We start from the raw sequence: 19,105 nt of genomic DNA, 5'->3' as shown, positions 1-19,105 counted from the left end.
ATGGCTCTGGGCTCAGTTCTGCAGCACTGTAGAACATAGACATGGTGGCGCATACCTTAATACCTCAGGAGGTAGTGCCAGGAGGATCAAAAGTTCAAGGTCACCCTTAGCTACATAGTGAGTTTGGGGGACAGCCTCGAATACATGAAACTCTGTCTAATAAAGAAGCGCTGGGGCTGGAGAGATGGCCCAGCAGTTAGAAGCACTTTCTGCACTTTCAGAAGACCTGCAGGCCGCTCCACAATTCCATGTCTGGGGATCTGGTGCTCTCTGAGTTCCCTCTTCTGGCCCAAGTTGGTACCAACGTGTACATGGTACAAAACACTCAAATACACATAAAATAAAACCTTTATATACTTCACCCCCCAAAAGAAATAAACATCCTAATGAAACTCATTATTATATAGAATTGATACATGAAAATTATCATAATAATTGACAAAAATAAAATTTTAAAGAAGGAAAAATAAGCCACTTCTTCCACAAAGTATTCTGAGTTTTCCCCAATCTTGGATTATGTCACAGCACCTCATGTTTGTCCTTTTGGAACACGCCATGTGCTGCATTCATTCGTTTATCTTTTTCCTGTCTCCTCAATACATCATACCAAAGCCCATGGTATGACACATAGCTCAGAAGAGATACTCTATACATTTATTAACTAATTTATTTATTATAGTCACCTCTCAGTATTCTTGGAGTATTGATTCTAAGGACTTTTACAAATACGAAAGTCCCTTATATAAAATGGTATTATATACAAATATATATTATATATTATAATATATAATACACAGTATATATAATATACTATATAATATATAGTACTTCATACAAGCCTAGTATATTTGCCCACAGACTTTAAATAATCACTATACTAATTAGAATACCTAGTGCATTATAAAGAACTATGTAAATAATTGTTGAACTGTATTGTATAGAAAATTATGACAATACAATGTCTATATGGGTTCAGTATATATGCTACTGTTTTCCAATATTATGACCCTACGTTTTCTAAAATGTGTGAATTGGAATGTACAAATAAGAAGTAAAAAAATGGGCAGTGGTGACACAGGCCTTTAGTCCCAGCACTTGGAAGGCAGAGGCAGGCAGTTCTCTAAGATCTAGGCCAGCCTGGTCTACAGACAACGTTCCAGGATAGCCAGGGCTCCACAGAGAAAACCTGTCTCAAATTAAATAAAATAAAATAAGGATGATGGACTATATTTTTGATAGTCATCATATTTATTATTGAGTAAGTTTACTAGCTATATAAACCAGGTCCCTTATCAGGATAGCAGTTATCGACCATCCTGTGTAAATTTCTTTGTTTTATTGTGCTGAAACTTTGATCAAGTCTTGTACTGATGCAAAACTTTTTCTTTCTAGATTGACATAAGATTTCCTATTTAAACCATAAAAATATTTGTGCAAGGACTGGAAAATCACACTGCCTCATTGTGACAGTTTACCCTGATTAAACATTGCACAGTGTCATAAAAGTAAAAAAATTTCAAGATTATAAATATACTGTCAGAAATATTAATAAGGAATCAAATATCCATTCAGACTGCTATCACACTTTATCAGCAGGCAGAAGCATGGCACATCTTTAGATAATTGTCACCATAATCATATTGCAGAAATTCAGCTGGGAAAATATACTAGAAATGAAACCTTTTATCATTTCATTTATTATTTCATTTATTATTATTGTAAGGGGGCGGGGTTCCAGTGTGTGTGTGACAATCACTGTGAGTTCCAGGGAACAAATTCAGATCATTCAGCTGTATCAAAAGCACTTTCAGTCAATGAGCCATCTCACCAGCCTCATTTAGAATTGATGTTACCTAAAAATGGACAATGAAATTGAACGTGAAAGAAAACTATCACATGCAGCCAAATACCAGTATCTAGAAAGCAATGACAGGTGCTGTCACTTTAAAAAACCATCTTTCCACATCTCTAGAACATCTAGTGTAGAATTCCTCGGATTACCCAATGAAAGTTTAAAATCCTTGTTCCCAGTGACTGACATATGACTGGTGTAAAATCTTCAAATTAATGCATATAGATGTCTGTGAGTTGTCTAGCGCCGACTCATGAGTTACTAGTCAGAATGTGGATAGGTAAACATATGAGGCTGACTCTAGTAAATTTCCTGTCCTGAAAGGGAATCAGTTCAATTAGGCAGCATAGAGACTGTGGTTCTCCCTCCTCTAGGCAAACCTTTCTAAGGAACCTAGTTCCCTTGTGATTGACCATCACTTCTCACATTGTACAACCAGCAGAGGAACTGGGAGCTCCCCTGTAGGGTGACAGGACAATTTCACAAAAAACAAAAACAAAACAACAAGAACAACAAAACAGAGCCCCAGCATCTGATTTGCAAACACTGATTAGAATAAAAAAGATCGTGGAGACTCCGTGGCCCAAAACTTCACAAAGAAAACATCCCTCACCCCAAATTCCACCTTGTTTCACCTGAAACCTTTTTTCTAAAAGCCTCCACCCTCCATACAATATTCCTATACTAATCAAAGGGGAGTGGGTGCTTTCTCTAGTTCCTTGCTTTTGATTTATACTGTTAACTAAAAAGCCACAAATCCACAGAGAATACAACAATATTTACATTTGTAGTTTTCCATATTAATTTTTCCAAAACTCTGCCAGTTAACCTGTGCTCCAAACAAAAAGACATTAATTAGGTACACTGAGGAGCACAAAACCCTTGTCATCCTGGAGCTAGGGCAGCAGAGGCAAAAGAACTGCAGTAAACTCCAGGCCAGGCAAATCCACAGCGAGAGACACTCTCAAAAAATATCCAATATAGTGGCTGTAGAGATGTCTCAGCAATTAAGAGCACTTGCTGTTCTTGCAAAGGACCAGGTTCAATTCCCAGGACCAACTTGACAGTGCAAAACCATCTATAATGGCAATTCCAGGGGATTCTATTCCCTACTCTGGCTTATGTGACTACTGTATGCATGAGGTACGCAAAGATATATGCATGACGTACACAAAGATATATGCATGAGGTACACAAAGATATGCATGAGGTACACAAAGATATATGCATGAGGTACACAAAGATATATGCATGAGGTACACAAAGATATATGCATGAGGTACACAAAGATATATGCATGAGGTACACAAAGATATATGCATGAGGTACACAAAGATATATGCAGGCAAAACACCCATACACATAAAATAAAAACAAATCTTAAGTATATTAATACACACATACACACACACACACACACACACACACACACACACACACACATATATATATATATATATATATATATATATATATATATATATAGAGAGAGAGAGAGAGAGAGAGAGAGAGAGAGAGAGAGAGACTGGAATTACACACACTTGTGCTCAATCATATTGGCACTAAGAATCAAACCTGAGTCCTCTAGAATGACAACCAGTGAGCCATCTATCCAGCTCACCTGAACTTTTTTTTTTTTTAAATATTCTTCCTTTTTTATTTATTTATTTATTTATTTTTTATTCGATATAATATATTTACATTTCAAATGATTTCCCCTTTTCTAGCCCCCCCCACTCCCCGATAGTCCCGTAAGCCCCCTTCTCTTCCCCTGTCCTCCCTCCCACCCCTTCCCACTTCCCCGTTCTGGTTTTGCCGAATACTGTTTCACTGAGTCTTTCCAGAACCAGGGGCCACTCCTCCTTTCTTCTTGTATCTCATTTGATGTGTGGATTATGTTTTGGGTATTCCAGTTTTCTAGGTTAATAACCACTTATTAGTGAGTGCATACCATGATTCACCTTTTGAGTCTGGGTTAACTCACTTAGTATGATGTTCTCTAGCTCCATCCATTTGCCTAAGAATTTCATGAATTCATTGTTTCTAATGGCTGAATAGTACTCCATTGTGTAGATATACCACATTTTTTGCATCCACTCTTCTGTTGAGGGATACCTGGGTTCTTTCCAGCATCTGGCAATTATAAATAGGGCTGCTATGAACATAGTAGAGCATGTATCCTTATTACATGGTGGGGAATCCTCTGGATATATGCCCAGGAGTGATATAGCAGGATCTTCTGGAAGTGAGGTGCCCAGTTTTCGGAGGAACCGCCAGACTGATTTCCAGAGTGGTTGTACCAATTTGCAACCCCACCAGCAGTGGAGGAGTGTTCCTCTTTCTCCACACCCTCTCCAACACCTGCTGTCTCCTGAATTTTTAATCTTAGCCATTCTGACTGGTGTAAGATGAAATCTTAGGGTTGTTTTGATTTGCATTTCCCTAATGACTAATGAAGTTGAGCATTTTTTAAGATGCTTCTCTGCCATCCGAAGTTCTTCAGGTGAGAATTCTTTGTTTAACTCTGTACCCCATTTTTTAATAGGGTTGTTCGGTTTTCTGGAGTCTAACTTCTTGAGTTCTTTATATATATTGGATATTAGCCCTCTATCTGATGTAGGATTGGTGAAGATCTTTTCCCAATTTGTTGGTTGCCGATCTGTCCTCTTGATGGTGTCCTTTGCCTTACAGAAACTCTGTAACCTTATGAGGTCCCATTTGTCAATTCTTGCTCTTAGAGCATACGCTATTGGTGTTCTGTTCAGAAACTTTCTCCCTGTACCGATGTCCTCAAGGGTCTTCCCCAGTTTCTTTTCTATTAGCTTCAGAGTGTCTGGCTTTATGTGGAGGTCCTTGATCCATTTTCACCTGAACTTTTTTATTTGTTTTTTTTAAAGAAATGCTTATCTTTATCTGTTTGTTTTGTATAAACTTTCAGCTAATACTACAAGGAAAAATGTTTGAAACCAAGCATCTCTGTCTTGTTATGGTAGAGCTAGACTGAGATAGTAATGTATCAAATGCTTTAAGCAGAGGGAAAGGCAATAGACCACTTCAGTTGTATAGTAACTGTGCCGGCATCTGAAATTTTTAAAATGTTGAAGTTATGAAAGAAGATTTCAGATTAAAGAAGGGTCAGAGAGACATAACAATTGTGTACCTGTTACTATTTTGGATAATATGTAGTGGGTAATAAGAAAGAGTTCTGCCCCCACCAGGCCTCTGCAACACTCCTTCCAAGTATCCTGTAAAGCATGACTCTTAAACTTGAATAGTTAACCAAATATCTTTATGTATATAAAACTCCCAATTACATAATGCCAATTTACAATGATAAGATCTTACCCCAATATTTCTAATCTCTCCAAAACACCAGAAATACATCTGACGCCATTTGGATATCCTTGTCTCCCTCTCTGCTCTGCTCAGTCTGGTCCACCGAGCTCTCTCTCTCTCTCTCTCTCTCTCTCTCTCTCTCTCTCTCTCTCTGCCCCCCCTGCCCCTCACTACTCTTAGCTACTCCTCCTCTCTCCCCTCCAATGACTGGCCTCTCATTGCCTCAATGTGAATGGATAGGAAATATTTTGCAACATAATAAATAAAATATTATTTAAATATTAATGAAAATAGATATATCAAAGAAGCTAGAAATATAACACCCTTAGAACATTTTCACAGATTCTATGAGTGTCTGAAGCTCTGGGTTCATACTATGCACAGAGAGAAGAGGGCAATGAATAATGCTAGACCAGACTGTGATTTATGTTTGTAGAGGAAGATATTAGAGAAATAATTCAAAAATTTGAATAAAAGCTGCAGATTAGAAAAGAGTTGTGTTAATGTTCAATTTAGATAATCGTACTGTGGTTTTATAAGCCTATATCCTTGTTTATGAAAAATGCATACTAATTTAAGGATAAAGTAGAACTAATTTTCAAACAGATAAAATATAAACCTAAACCATTATAAATAAGGACAATTATAAAGCAAATGTGATAAAATGTTAAATTGAGGAAAATCTGTGTGAAGATTATCTTAGAAATTGTTTTCACTACCTTTTCAAGTGTCCTATAAATCTCAAATTATCTATCGTCTTCCTTGTTCTCAAGTCTGCTTGATGTGCTTACCTTAAAGAGCACACAATAAGATTTTAAACTAAAAAAAAAATTACTTTAACTGTGATTCCACCAATAAACCTGGCAAGATTATGCAAACATGTTAAGAACAATGCCCTAAAGCGAAAAGTGACATCTCCACACTAGCTGACCTGTTGCCAAGCAAAATGATCAAAACATCAAATGCACTAAACAAAGAAAGAATATTAAAAGCAGTAAGGGGAAAAGATTAAGTAACATATAAAGGCAGATCTATCAGAATTACACCAGACAACCTCATAAAATTGCAAAGCTTCTGTAAAGCAAAAGACACTGTCAACAAGACAAAATGGCAACCAACAGATTGGGAAAAGATCTTTAAAAATCCTACATCGATAGAGGGCTAATATCCAATGTATACAAAGAACTCAAGAAGGTAGACTCCAGAGAACCAAATAACCCCATTAAAAAATGGGGTACAGAGCTAAACACGGAATTCTCAACTGAGGAAACTGGAATAGCTAAGAAGCACCTAAAGAAATGTTCAACATCCTTAGTTATCAGGGAAATGCAAATCAAAACAACCCTGAGATTTCACCTCATACCAGTCAGAATGGCTAAGATCAAAAACTCAGGAGAAGGAACTGAAGGGACTAAGAACCCCACAGGAAGACCAACAGTGTTAACTAACCTGGACCCCTGGGAGCTCCCAGAGACTGAGACACCAACCAAAGAGTATACATGGTTTGGTCCATGGCAGAGGACTGTCTTGTCTGGCCTCAGTGAGAGAGGATGCCCCTAAGCCTCAAGAGACTTGATGCTGCAGTCTGATGAAATACCTGGGGGTGCAAGCTCTCAAGGGTGAAGGGGAGGGGAGATGGTGGAAGAACTCTGTGAGGGGGCGGCGCCAGGAAAGAAAAACAGCATTTGTTATGTAAATAAATGCACATTTTAAAAAAAAGAAGGTCGTGCTGCAGTATGCTGTTTGACCACATGAGGGCGTACTGACTCCTTTTTTTCCTTTTCTTTTTAAGTGGATATTTTCTTTATTTACATTTCAAATGTTATCCCCTTTCCTGGTTCCCCACGCCCAGAAACCCCCTATCCCACCCCCTCCCTCTGCTTCTATGAGGGTGTTCCTGCACCCACTCCTGCTTCCCTGTCCTGGCATTCCTCTACACTGGAGCATCGAACCTTCAGAGGACCAGGGGCCGCTCCTCTCACTGATGACCAAACAAGGCCATCCTCTGCCACATATGTGCCCAGGGCCATGGGTCACTCCATGTGTACTGTTTGGTTGGTGGGACAGTCCCCAGGAGCTCCAGGATGTCTGGACAGTCCACACTGTTGCTCCCTCCTTGGGGCTGCAAACCCCCTCAGCTCCTTCAGTTCTTTCTTTAGCTCCTCCATCGGGGACCCCCAAGCTCAGTCCAATGGTTGGCTGTGAGCATCCGCCTCTGTATTTGTCAGGCACTGGCAGAACCTCTCAGGTGACAGCTATATCAGGCTCCTGTCAGCAAGCACTTCTTGGCATCCACAATAGTGTCTGGGTTTGGTGACTGTATATGGGATGGATCCCCAGGTGGGGCAGTCTCTGGATGACCTTTCCTTCCATCTCTGCTCCACACTTTGTATTTCCTCCCATGAGTATATTTTTTTAACTCACCAATTTCCAGCATCTTAGAAGGAAAATGTGTGGGATATCTGAGATATCTATCCTCAGATTTCTCCTAAGCTTTCTTACAGGACAGAAATTAGAAGGACTTAGCAAAGCTAGAATGTCTTCAAAAAAAATCCAGCTTCAGCGTGGGCTGCATGCATTACCAGTCCTTTTTGCCTTATCAGCGAATTGCTTCCAACTATCCCGTATCTCTCGTTCTTCTTGACCTCAGCCCCCTTCCTCCAGCACTTTGACCCGAAGCGTTGGATTCACACTCATGAGTAAGGCTGATGTGTGTGATATTCACAGAAGCCGAGTATGGCAGTGCAGTGAAGCTGAACACATGGCTCACTGGTTAAGAGGACTCGCTGCCCTTGCAAAGGACCAGTATTCAATTCCCAACACCCAAATGGCAGCTCACAAATGGCCTCCTGGAACACCAGGTACACAAGCAGTGCATGGGGAAATTACAAAATATTTGCATAATAATAAAACACATAAAATAATTTTCAAGAACGTGGAGGTGTAAGAAACTGATTGTGGTGAGAATCTCATGCTGGCAGAATTGTCACCTCTCTCACAGAAAATGTAAATACTAATAGGAACCTATGCCTTTCCAAAACCGTGAAGGAGGGTATAGGAGCCTTCACCCCTCTCCTGAAATCACACAAAGTGCCTAATGGAGTTTGGTGTCCCTCCCCCTCGCCCCGGAAGATAAGGAAGTAGAGTGAATAGGAATTGGTAAGAATGTGTGCCTTTCAGAACTAAGCACTAAAGTTTAGAAAAGTGCCAGCCAAAAGGTAAAGAAGCAGACGGAATGAAAAAGATCATAGACCTTAGGGGGGGTTGGCAAGTCGTCAGAGTTATCACAGCCTAAGAAAATGTTCAGTAAATCGGGGATGTGTGGATACATCTATAAGCCCAGTACTTGTCAGGCTGACTGATCCAAATTCAAGAACCACCTGGGCTACACAGTGAACTCAAAGCCTGTCTGGAATGTACAGTGAAACCCTGTCTCAAAAGAAAGTAAGACGTTAACACAGTTGTAAAAGCAAGTTGCATATTCGTTTGTAACTGCCTTTACTCCATCTCCCCAAAGCTTTCTCCTCTGTGTTTTAAAGCAGAAAAGAAAGATGGGTTAGGGCTCCTGGGACAGTTGGTAGGACCAGAAGATCAAAATCTATGTCTTAGGGTTTTACTGCTGTGCACAGATACCATGACCAAGGCAACTCTTATAAGAACAACATTCAGTTGGGGCTGGCTTACAGGTTCAGAGGTTCAGTCCACTATCATTTAAGACAGAAGGATCGCAGCATCCAGGCAGGCATGGTGCAGGAGGAGCTGAGAGTTCTACATCTTCATCTGAAGGCAGCCAGAAGGAGACTGGCTTCTGCAAGCAGCCAGGAGGAAACTCTCTTCCTTACTAGGAGGAGCTTGAGCACTGGGAGACCTCAAGTCCACCTCCACAGTGACACACTTCCTCTAATAAGGCCACAGTTCTTCCAACAAGGCCACACCTCCTAACAGTACCAGTTCCCATGCTAACAGTACCAGTTCCCATGCTAACAGTACCAGTTCCCAGGCTAACAGTACCAGTTCCCATGCTAACAGTACCAGTTCCTGTGGACCAAGCATATTGAAACTACCACAATCTACCAAAAAATGTAATCTCAGAATAATAGAATTAAAACATCTGGTGCCCACCATTTATTTTAAGAGAATTGACTACTGATGTAATTACAAAATAAAATTAAAAATAACTATTTTTTTTCTGTCTGCAACTGAGGATAGAGGTAACATGTGCTGAGTCACACCACCTGTAAGGTAAGGAATGTATGTCTTTCATCAAGAAGCCTATAGCAACTATCATCTGACTGCAAAATATTTGCACATTTCTGGTTTAATAAGTTTTGAATGAGTAAACCTATAATTATGAATTGAAAGTTAGTCTGAAGGATTATTTTATAAAGTAAGATGCCACTTCAAACTGATGAATCCAAATCATGCACTTCACCTCTGTAATGCTAAATTTAATATCAATGAAAACCACACTGCCTAAAATATAGGAAGGCAACTATCAACAACCACTTTAAAAACACAATCTTTGTGAAAGAACTTTTATCTACACTAATATTTGACTTATCATAAACCTTGTCTTTAATTAACTTGAAAGACCTAGGTTTGTAAGAAACACACTGTGGGGATTCATCTATGCAGAAGTGCGGTGTGATGTAATGATTAGAAACATCCTCATACGGCCAAAAAAAAAATTATCACAGCAGTATTAACAGCTAAGCCAGACTGTCTACCAGGACACCAGCTTGTTTTCAAGACTAAACCCAAGGGCTTCTCTCTCCCACACCACCTTTCTTTTTAGTGACGAACTCCTATCAGCCAGTAGATTCCTCCAGTATTTCTCTCTGCCCAGTCCCTTGCTGTGCTACTACATACATCAGCCATGCCCAGAGCATCCCTGATCACATCTGTCTGCTCCTTTATTTCACCACTCTTGTCTGCAGAAGATCCTGGCTGTATTTGACCTTTTAGCTCTGCATTTGATAACCTAAGATCCCTTGGAACATGTCTTATGTTTGGATTTCTTCCTACTTGTATCTTATATTTGCCTGCCTGCTGCTCCTTGTAGTTGTAGCCTTCCAGCTAATTCTACAGAGGAAGTTAAAGCAGTCAATTTTAAAACGAAGGGGGGGGGGGGGGGGGACCAAGGAAAATGCTTGAAGCCTAGTTGTCCAGCAGAGGGCGCTCCTGATCAGTGCAGGGTGAGTCTGCCAGCTAACCACCCCAAACTGCCGGCTGGCTCTCAGCCTTGCCAAAACACTACCTCCTACTTCTCAAGAAAACCTGTTCTTTGTTATTTTGTTTTGTTTTTCAACGCCAGCACAAGTAACTGGATATAACTAGTGACAGCACATGGACAGCTACAGGTTTCTTTTTCAACAATATATATGTTCAGTTCATACTTTTAAGATGCAGAAACGGTAGGAAGATAGTAGTCTCTGCAGCAAGCATTTAATCAAGGTTCCAAATGCCTCCATAGAATAATAATAATTATTATTGTTCTAATTATAAAATATTTGATTGAGCCCTATAGCAAGTGTTTTGCCTTTGCTTTAACTTTCTGAACAAGTCTAATATAGAAGCCACTGTTTCTCCAACACACACACTTCACAGAGGTTTAAAGCATCTGATAAAACTTTCCTATTCATATAAGAAATTTATATGGTCAGTCCCAGTGGACATATATATCTACAAAACAACTCTAGCACCTAAAGTCAGGGAATATGGCAGAAAGATTGTCAGAGCCAGAGTGGCAGGGAATTTGCTGTGAGATTGTGTCTTCTAGGAATTTCAGAAGCTACACCCACAAAATCTCACCATGAACTAAACAAGTATGACGATGACAGACATGTCACAGTGGACAGGGGAAAGACTAAGAGGCCTCAACCCTATGAAAAAGACCACAGGAATGCTAAGAGTGAGAGACATAGCCCTCCCCAGGGAAGAGCATACCAAGTGGTTATCCAATAACAAACCATCAGCTCTGAAGACATGTATCCAAGTAACATAAGAGTGAGAAGCTCATATTTAGAACTATGTATGTATGTGTGTGTGTGTATATATATATATATATATGCATATGCATACAACAACAATAAATGAAAAAAGCTATAAATTTGAAAGAGAGAAACGAGGGTTTGGATGGAGGAAAGGGGTTGCAATTATATTGTAATGTTAAAAGTAAAAGAAATATATATTAAAAGAATAGGATGTGTGCTGCCCATGGTGCCTGTAATTGTAACAATCTTGGAGTGGCTGCTCTTGCAGAGGACTCAGGTTCAATTCCCACGACCCACATGGTGGCTCACAAAGGTGTGACTCCACTTCCGGGGTATTGGTTGACCTCTTCTGGCCTCCTTAGGCACTAGGTATGCATGTGACACATCGACTTGCATGCAGTCAAAATTATACACTTAAAATTATTTTTTAAGCCAGGCAGTGGTGGCGCATGCCTTTAATGCCAGCAGTTGGGAAGCAGAGGCAGGTGGATTTCTGGGTTCAATGCCAGCCTGGTCTACAGAGTGAGTTCCAGGACAGCCAGGGCTACACAGAGAAACCCTGTCTCGAAAAAAACCAAATAATAATAATAATAATAATAATTTTATTTTTTAAAAACACTCTCGGGGCCCAGTGAGATGGCCTAGAAAAATAAAAGGTACCTGACACCGGTACTGAAGAAGAGAATTGACTTGTACAAATCGTTCTAAGAGAACCATATGCATGCCTTGGCAGATGTGTAAACATGCACAGAGACAGAAAATAATGTGATAATAAATGTAAACACATTTTGGACATGGTGGCAACAAGGACCACAACTGAAGGACAATTGTTTCCTTGTCAGGCAACTTGGTAAGGTAGAGCGGGTCTGAGTCCCCCAAAACACACGTGAGATGGCAGGTGGCTCCCCGCTCCCCGCCAGATCTCTGGCCTGGGACACACGTGCCACACTTCCCACATAAGGAAATGTGACCTGTGGTCACACAGGCCCAGAACATCGGTCTCCATGCTAAAGGAGCAGCTAGAGGCCCCGAGGGCTTAGCCAATAAGCTCCCATTCCCAGACATTCCTCCCTGCAAAAGGTATTAATCTCTGGCCCACCCTGAGAAGTTGATACACATCCGTGTTCCACGATGACCAACGAATAAACAGTTTGGAACCAAGGGCTGTCTCTTTCATCTACCACTGCCATGGGAGCATGGAGAGGGCCTCTGCGTACAGAGCCGGACCACCTAACTCTCCAGTAGGCCTCTCTGCCCTTCCAGACAACCACTGCCACTGTCACCAACTTCACCAATGACCTAGACTAGAGCTCCCAGCCCAGGCGCCACCCACCCTGTGGACTCCTGACCCTTCATCCCTGACTCTTCTGTGCAGCACTCTAGTGGTGACTAGAGGTTGGGTGTGGGGGGAGGCGTCAGGGAATACCAGCTTTGGCTTCCCACATCTCAGAATGTGCTTTCTCACCCCTCCTGAGCAGTATCTTAGCGCTTCCCTACAGCCCAGCACCTGGCCAGCAGCGACACCCGGATGCGCAGTCAAGATCCCCACATTTTACCTCCTCAGAGGCCATCCCCAGCAGCAGGGCGGAATGCAACCCCAAACATGAGTTTTAGAACATCCTGGACTTCACAATGAGCTTGAGGCCCGCCTGTGAGATCCCATCTCAAGAAAAATAACAGGAAATATGGTCAAATAGGATACAACAACATGGGCTAGTTAAAGGATGGTTCATATTTTTAGAAAACTTGTCTGTCATGTAATTTTCCTTATGCATGTGTATATGATACTGTGGCTGTCTGTGTATATGTGTATGGTGTATGTGGTGTGTGGTAGGGTGGAGGGTGTTTTTGGTATGTGGTGTGTGTGTTTCTGGTGGGGATGTGTATGGTAGCTGGATGTGTGATGTGTGTAGGGTGTGTGAGTGGTGGCAGTGGTGTGTGTGGTGTCTTTGTGGTATGTCTGTGTGGTGTGTGGTGTGGGTGTGGTATGTGCGGTATATATATGGTGTGTGGTATGTGTGTGGTGTGTGTTGTATGTATGTGGTGTGGGTGTGGTATTGTGGTATATTTGTCGTGTATGTATTGTGGTTGTGTGTGTGGTCTGTGGTGTGTGTGTGGTGGTATGTGGTATATGTGGTGTATGGTGTGTGTGTGTGTGTGTGTGCGTGCGCATGCGCGCGCGCGCGTGTGTGTGTGTGTGTGTGTGTGTGTGTGTGTGTGTGAAGTACTATGTCAAATGTCCTGTTCTATCTACTACTCTCTGCCTGAGACACTGGCCTCTCACCAAACCTGAAGCTGACCTTTTTGCCTGAACTGGCTGGCCATGAGCTCATGAGATCCGCGTGTGTCCAGCCTACAGAGCTTGGGTTACAGGAATTTATGGTCATCCTAGATTTTTGTATGGTTGCTAGGTATTCAAACTCACATACCCATCCATGCATAACCAGCACTCTTACCTACTGAACTATCCCCTCAATCCTTGACGCTATATGTCTAAAACAATATTTGTTCATAGATTAGTGCATCTCTCAGCTTTAAACTGGGAAGCTTTTATTTGCAGTAGATGGTAATTATCACAGAGACCCACAACTGGCCAAGATGCAGAGAATTAAAGACTATAGAATGTTCAGCCATCATGGGGAAAATATAGGTGGAAAACTGCCCCACCCAAGGCTAAGAGATGGGGCAGAAAGATTGTAGGGGCCAGAGGAGGAGAATATCTATAAGAAATATCATAGCCATACATCAAGGCAGCTGTACAGATAAATTAACAGTGCTTATGACAGCAATCAGACCTTTGGAAGATCAGGCCAGACCAAATCCCTGCAAGGTTGGGCACACAATCATTGAGCACATGGTGGTTGTTACCTGATGGGGAAGGATGGGTTTAGTTTTCTCTGAGACTGTGGCTCCTAGGAGCTCAACCATGTCCACTGAAAGACTACAGAAATAAACATATTTTGGGCAGCATGAGTTTGTCTGAAGGGTATTTTTTTAAAGGACAGAGGGTTGATAGATAGGGAAGGAGATTGGATCTAGAAGAAGTAGGGATGAATGTGGTTAAGACATGTTGGACAAAATTCTCCAAGAACCAATAATACTAAATTATGTTATATTTAAGGCACTCTGTAACATAAAACTGTAACTCCAGCACTAGGAAAAATGAAGCAAGGTCATGGGGTATCTAGTGAACCACTGTCAAGTAAACTAAATAAGCCTTTTTAAAAATTGTCTTCCAAATAAACCCGAGGAAACAGAACATTTCCTCCCATCCTGCTCACTATGGGCCTGAGCAGCCTATTCCTGTAGCCTGCAAAGGGACAGGGGTTGAACCAATCACCATAGTTTCTTTTAGATTAATGACAGCCTTGCCTCCAGATACCAAACATCAGGGCATAGTTTGGGCCAATTCGAACCTTACTCTTCCTCTAATTACAGTCCTTCAAGAATAGGATTTTTATCTATTGCAATTTTGTTTTGTTCCAGGCGACCTGGAACCCCTCCTGTCTCTGCCTCCAGAGTGCAGGCATTTAAAGCATGTGCCGCCACACCCAGCTACAGCCCTGTTTCTTAGCACCTGTCACAGCAATCACTCTGTGAGGCAACTAGGGCTAGTGTTTCTCCCCAGCCAAGGCGGAAATACTTGCAGGGCCAAGTAGAAGTCATTGGGGCTTGTATTGGGCAGAAGTCTGATACAAATAGTCTTGGCTAAATATGCTTGCATAATTGTCTCAGAGGCACCCACGGACGAGCCAAGACAGCTGCTGAGACCCTAAAGGTCCAGCTCGCTGATTTGACCTGTAGTCCTTTTTGTTCAGACAGCCAGGCCAGCAAAGGAAAATCTCACAGCTCTTAATTAGGAATCAAATTTGCTCTGTTCCCACAACATCTTTGTTTTTTATGGGAAAATGGATGCCAAGGGTGCTAAAAATATCAATTTAAAGAACTGTCATTAATATTAATGAGGGGACCCTTTACAGTTGCTTGAGGGCAGGGACAGTGAGATGTCCCAGTGAGTAAAGAGAAAGGCATTTGATACTAACCTGACTCTAACTCTCTAGGACCCACATGGTGGAAGGAGAGAAACAGTTCATGATACACACATGACATCACACACACACACACACACACACACACACATAAAATGAGTGAAACAGAAAAGTTTGCAATCAAATTGTTGGGGTTCTCAAAGGCTATATATACCCTGGCTCCCTCTTCTGACAATGAGAGCCATGGAGCTGTCTCTAAGCTCGGCTTGCTGAGGAAGAGAAGTGTCTGTTATATTTTGCCTGCCTGACAGTAGCTGTTATGGCTCTATTGCCTTTATAGACTAGCCTCCTCCAAGGGGAACTGACTGCACTGCTATATATGTCACCTCAAGATGTCTAAATCACATCCATAGTTAATTCTTTATAGAAAAGAGGAACACCAATGAGGACTTTCTATTATCCTAAGCAAGACATTTTGCCATGAAGACATTTTGCAAAGCCTTACAGAGCCACCCTTGCAAACAACTGACCAAAATAAAAAATCACAAGTAGACGCTTTAGCCACCCCAACAAAGACCAGAGCGCTGATTTTTGTATAATTTTTGGTCCCTACCCCATTTCTTCTTCTTCTTCTTCTTCTTCTTCTTCTTCTTCTTCTTCTTCTTCTTCTTCTTCTTCTTCTTCTTCTTCTTCTTCTTCTTCTTTTGGTATTTTTTGAGACAGGGTTTCTCTGTGTAGCCCTGGAACTCACTCTGTAGACCAGGCTGGCCTCAAGCTCAGAAATCCTCCTGCCTCTGCCTCCCAAGTGCTGGGATTACTAAGGTATGAGCCACCACGGCGCGGCTCCTTGTCCCATTTGTAAGTGGAGCCTGATATAAATGCTAAGCAGCAACCCTTCCCTAGGAATCTGTATTCTGGGTCTCCTTGCCTGCAGTATTGTTGAAAATGAGAGAGCTTTGGTGAAGCTGCATGCCGGGCCACTGCTTCTGCTAGAGAGGCTATCCTGAAAAGCTTGCTTTTAAGGAGTACTGCAACACATTTGACCATAGTAAAACAGACACTTCAAACCGTGATATCATGAATCTGAGTTAGTGCAGGGGCAATTAAAAGATAAGTGTCATGTTATTGTCCCCTTCCAGGTTAGCATGTTTATCGGTATTGTTATTATTCAGATCTTGTTTAGGTAGCTATATTGTTCAGGTATTCTTGGGTATAGTTTCCTGGTCATTTGTAGGAGCCACAATCTTGAAGCATATTTACTGGTCCTCTGGCTCTTACAGTCTTTCCACTCTCTCCTCTCATATGTTGATCCTTGGTGCTTTGTTGTGATGGTTGTATATGTTTGGCCCAGAGAATGGCAGAATTAGAAGGTGTGACCTTGTTGAAGTAGGTATGTAACTGTAGGCATGGCCTATAAGACTCTCATCCATTACTGTGGGTGTGGGTTTTGAGACCCTCATCCTAGCTGCCTGGAAGCCAGTATTCTGTTAGCAGCCTTCAGCTGAAGATGTAGAACTCTCAGCTCCTCCTGCACCATGCCTGCCTGGATGCTGCCCTGTTCCCACCTTGATGATAATGGACTGAACCTCTAAACCTGTAAGCCAGGCGCAAATGAATGTTGTCCTTATAAGAGTTGCCTTGGTCATGGTGTCTGTTCACAGCAGTAAAACCCTAAGACAAGCCTTATGTGCAGGAGTTGTACTGTAGATGTTTTAATTAAGGCTGGGCACCTCACAAGCAGTTGTTCTCTGCATTTAACCAGTTGTGATTTTCTGTAATGATCTCTGTCTTTTGCAGAGAGAAGCTTCTTTAATGAGAACTGAAAAATACACTTAACTCTGGATATAAAGATGCTTAGAATACAGACAGAAATTATATATAGTAAAGTGGGTTCCACTCTTAGCAAATAATGACTGTTAAAGGAGGGAGAATTAATCTTCCCCAGGGATGAGTCCCCCTAATTGGTTATCCAGTACCAAGTGGTCAGCCCTGAAATAATATACACACAAGAAACACTAAATGGACTCAACAGGCTTGTACGTATATATTTATGCATATATATGTATAGCAGTATTATTAATAAAAGGAGAATATGAATTTGAGAGACAGTGTAAGACATGGAAGGGATGAAGGAAGGGAAAGGATGGTAGAAATTATACAATTTTAAAAACTGCAAAAAAGAGCTGGGTGGTGGTGGCACATGCCTGTAATTCCAGCACTCTGGGAGGCAGAGGCAGGCGGATTTCTGATTTCGAGGCCAGCCTGGTCTACAGAGTGAGTTCCAGGACAGCCGGGGCTACACAGAAAAACCCTGTCTTGACAAAACCAAAGCCAAAAGGAAAAAAAAACTGCAAAAAAGAAAAATCACGGGTATCACAAAACTATGTACAACTCTTTTTTGCAAGGTGGCAGTGGTACACATCTTTAATGCCAGAACTCAGGAGGCAAAGGGAGATAGATGTATCCTATCAGGGAGAATCTGAAGCAAGTCTGGTCTAGAGGATGAGTTTCAGGACAGTCTAGACTATATGAAAAAAAAAATTGTCTCAAAAATAGTACAACTTTTTATATATTGGTTAAAAATAAAATTAAGGGAAAACTAAACTACATTTTATTTATTTTTTAACTTTTAAAATTTTTAAGATGGATGGGTATGGGTATTTTGCCTGCACGATTGTCTATGTGCCTGCAGAAGTAACCCCAAGACTAGAGTTACAGAAGGTTGTGAGCTGTTATAGAGATGATGGAACTCAAACCTAGATCCTCTGGAGAATCAGCCAGTACTCGTAACTGCTGAGCCAATCTCTTGAACCCAATCGATCAATCAATCAATCAATCAATCAATCAATATATAAATACATTGAAATAAAATATTTATTAAATGATAGCATCAGCCGGGCAGTGGTGGTGCACACCTGTAATCCCAGCACTCTGGGAGGCAGAGGCAGGTGGATTTCTAAGTTTGAGGCCAGCCTGGTCTATAGAGTGAGTTCCAGGACAGCCAGGGATATACAGAGAAACCCTGTCTCTGGGGAAAAAATTTCAAAAAAACCAAAAAAAAAAAAAAAACCCAAAAAACAAAAAACCAAATGATGGCATCACAGGGTTTACCAAGGTAAGTGGGGAAAAGGGAAACATTTTAAACTTGCGGGCCAATCGCTCCTCGGCCTTTTGGCTAAGATCAAGTGTAAAATTGCGGGCCAGCAATATGGTTCAGTAAGTAAAAGCACTCGTTGCCAAGCTTGATGGCTGGAGAGTTCAGTCCCCAGGACTCACATGATGGAAGGAAAGAATTGACTTCCAGAGGTTGTCCTTTGACCTACACACAGACACACACAGAAACACACATACCTGAGTGTATACACACACACACACACACACACATACACACACACACACACTGAATAAATTTTTTAAAAACAGAAAAAAAATTGCTTGGAGAAGGTCCTTAGGAAAATTGTATTTAGAATTTTCATGAATGTAAACAAAGAATATAGAAAATTTTTAAAAATTAAAAATTAAAAACTAAATAATTAATCTTTAAAAAAAAAAAAGAATTTTCTCACTCCTGAAGGAGCATTGGAAACCCTAGTCACAGGAAGCTTTAGTCACTAAGGTGGTGGGGAGTGCTTGCTCCATGGGCGTGGACTCAGTACCCTTCAGTTCCTCAGAATCAGACTCTCCTGCCCAGAAATGAAGAACATTTCACACTATTCAAAGAGGGAAAGATGGCTCACACTTACGATGGGACCAGGGCCAAAGTCTGTGCCCATTTAACAGAAGCCTGAGCAAGGCTGATTCCTCATTCAGCCCAAGGAGGTAGAATGGTGGAGCCTCACTCACACATTCAAGGAAACATTTATTTTACTCTTGCCCTTTTCCTCATTGTTTTTCAATTCCATAAAACTTTCAGACCTTATTAGGCTAATCAGATA

The 19,105-nt window shown here is 41.3% G+C and overlaps 1 long non-coding RNA gene across 1 annotated transcript in view; it reads right to left on the bottom strand.

Annotated features, from left to right (window-relative positions):
* LOC127674967 (uncharacterized) overlaps window positions 1–8,984 on the bottom strand; it is a 35,832-nt gene extending 26,848 nt beyond the window's left edge. The window contains exon 1 of the long non-coding RNA XR_007975422.1: window positions 8,873–8,984. This is a non-coding gene — a long non-coding RNA (uncharacterized LOC127674967). The remainder of the gene's footprint in view (window positions 1–8,872) is intronic.
* Window positions 8,985–19,105: the final 10,121 nt, after the last annotated feature.

Source organism: Apodemus sylvaticus, chromosome X (genome assembly GCF_947179515.1).
Source record: "Apodemus sylvaticus chromosome X, mApoSyl1.1, whole genome shotgun sequence".
Taxonomy (NCBI): domain Eukaryota; kingdom Metazoa; phylum Chordata; class Mammalia; order Rodentia; family Muridae; genus Apodemus; species Apodemus sylvaticus.
Note: the sequence above shows the minus strand (reverse complement) of the source record. Positions and strands in the feature narration are given on the sequence as shown.